Source organism: Oratosquilla oratoria, chromosome 41 (assembly GCF_046742065.1).
Source record: "Oratosquilla oratoria isolate Oo_2021 chromosome 41, ASM4674206v1, whole genome shotgun sequence".
In the NCBI taxonomy this organism is placed as follows: domain Eukaryota; kingdom Metazoa; phylum Arthropoda; class Malacostraca; order Stomatopoda; family Squillidae; genus Oratosquilla; species Oratosquilla oratoria.
The window spans coordinates 19,858,674-19,861,173 of NC_134817.1; the positions used below are offsets into that span (position 1 = coordinate 19,858,674).

Sequence of the window (2,500 nt, forward strand, 5' to 3'; positions counted from 1 at the left end):
CCTAACATTTTATCTGTAGGGATTTGAGGGATTTTTTTCAAATATTTTATCGGTAGTAACTAGCTATTCTATCCATGCGGATTTTGTCATACCAAAAATGTGGTCGAAAGTTTTCTTTGAGTGAGGGAAAATGTCCCCCCCCCCCCGCCAAAAAAGAAAAACGAAAAAAAAAACGTGCCTCTGGTCCATACGGGTATCACTAAAGTCCGCTCAAGTGTTGACTGCATAACAAGCATGCAGTCAGTATCCTGTGTGGGGGATTCTGGGTGAGGGGGGCGGGGTGGTGTGGGAGGTAGGATGAGGGGGAACGCAGGTACAGTGGTGGATGTTGAGGTAATGTTGAGGGCGGTGGTTAAGGTTGAGGTAGGACGAGGGAAACTGGGCCAGGGTTGAGGCTGCTGTCTGTCTGTCTGTCTGTCTGTCTGTCTTGGGTGTGGAGAATTTAACCTGTTAAAAATTTTATTTTCGGACTAGGACAAGTTTCCATTTTTTTTTTTTTTTTCTTTTTTTCTTTTTTTTTTTTTTAGGTCGAGTTATTTTTGAGGTCCGACCTCTACAGGAAACGCATTTTCACTCCTTATCCAACTTTTATTTCATTTTTTCCTCAACATTGAGGATTTGTTGAGGACCGAGCCTCAACAATGAAGCCCCGTTGAGGCTCGGGCCTCTATGTGAAGGTCTCATTGAGGCCAACCATGCGTGACGAAAAGTCTGAGTTTTGATTACCCCCCGGGGGAGGGGTGGGGGGAAAGGGGGAAAGGGGGGGAATGGAGGACGGGGGTAACTATGGGTGAGGTATCAGTCTATTAATTAGTGACTAATGAGTAAGGAAGGGAGAAAGGGAAGCGAGGTAAGAGAGGTTTTATTTGTCTATTTATTGATTCATTTACACACTCATTTACCTTCATATTTATTCATGTGTTTATTCATGTTTTTGTCTATTTGTTCATTTAATTATTTACTCATTTATCTGTATAATTATTCATTTATTCGTGTTTTACCTAAACACGTGGAACCTCCTTATTCATTTATCTATTTATTCATCTATTTATTTGTTTATTTATTTATTTTATTCTTTTTTTTTTCTTTTTTTTCATATATTTTCATTCATCTAGAATCTCGACAAGGGAAGGCTTATCAATTGATTTGTTTGTCTGATTATATATCTATTCATATAATTATCTATTTATTTATCTACTTATTTATTCATATATTTTCAACTATCTAAAACATTGACAAGGGAAGATTTATCAATTTATTCATTTTCTGTTTATTTTTATTTTTATTTGTTTGTTTATTAATGCATTTGTTTACAGACATCGTTTAACTCCCTTCCGTGCTATGCGGTACTTTCCCTTCCCTATCATCTGTCGCCAGGCGATTTTATTCAGCAGAGGGAACACCCCACACACACACACACACCTTCGGAAGGAAAGGGACTACGAAGGCTTGTAGCGCTGTGGCACTTTGTCGGCAGAGACGTAATACGTCAACAAAAACGTAATACGTTAGCAGGAACGTAATGCGTCAACAGAGACGTAATACGTCAACAGAAATTTAATATGTCAGCAGGAACGTAATACGTCAGCGGAGACGTAATACGTTAACAAAAATTTAATATGTCAATAGAGACGTAATACGTCAGCGGAGACGTAATACGTCAGCAGTAACATGATACGTCAACGGAGACGTAATACGTCAGCAGAGACGTAAAACGTCGGTAGAGACGTGATACGTCAGCAGAAACGTAAAACGTCAACGGAGACGTAATACGTCAGCAGAAACGTAATACGTCAGCGGAGACTTAATACGTCAGTAGAGACGTAATATGTCAGTAGAAACGTAATACGTCAACGGAGACGTAATATGTCAGCAGAGACGTAATACGTCAATGGAGACGTAATACGTCAGTAGACACGTAATACGTCAGTAGAGACGTAATACGTCAACAGAAACGTAATACATTAGCGGAGACGTAATATGTCAGTGTATACGTAATACGTCAGTAGAGACGTAATACGTCAGCAGAAACGTAATATGTCAGCAGAAACGTAATACGTCAGCGGAGACGTAATACGTCAGAAGAGACGTAATACGTCAGCAGAAACGTAATACGTCAGCGGAGACGTAATACGTCAACGGAGACGTAATACGTCAGTAGAGACGTAACACGTCAGCAGAAACATAATACTTTCTAAACGTAAACACTCTTGACGTTCGCCGTCATATTTGGACAAGGTGCCAAACATAGGAGACTCGGGGAGGAAGACACCGAAAAAAAAAAAAAAATGAAACAAAAAGAAAATTGCGAAACTAAATAAAAATCGTAAACCAAAAATGACGCGGGGAAAAAAAAGCGAAATGAGTCCGAAAAAAGGATTTAAAAAAAAAAGACGAGAAACAAAAAACGCAGAACAAACATAAAAAATATACAAAAAAAAATAAACAAAAGAGGGAAAAGAATAAAGAATGACTTTAAAGAGTGGCAGGAGAAAGAGAG

General features: G+C 38.9%; 1 protein-coding gene across 13 annotated transcripts in view; it reads left to right on the forward strand.

Annotated features, from left to right (window-relative positions):
- LOC143021011 (uncharacterized) overlaps window positions 1-2,500 on the forward strand; it is a 599,497-nt gene that overhangs the window by 519,013 nt on the left and 77,984 nt on the right. The gene's annotated exons all lie outside the window — the stretch shown is intronic.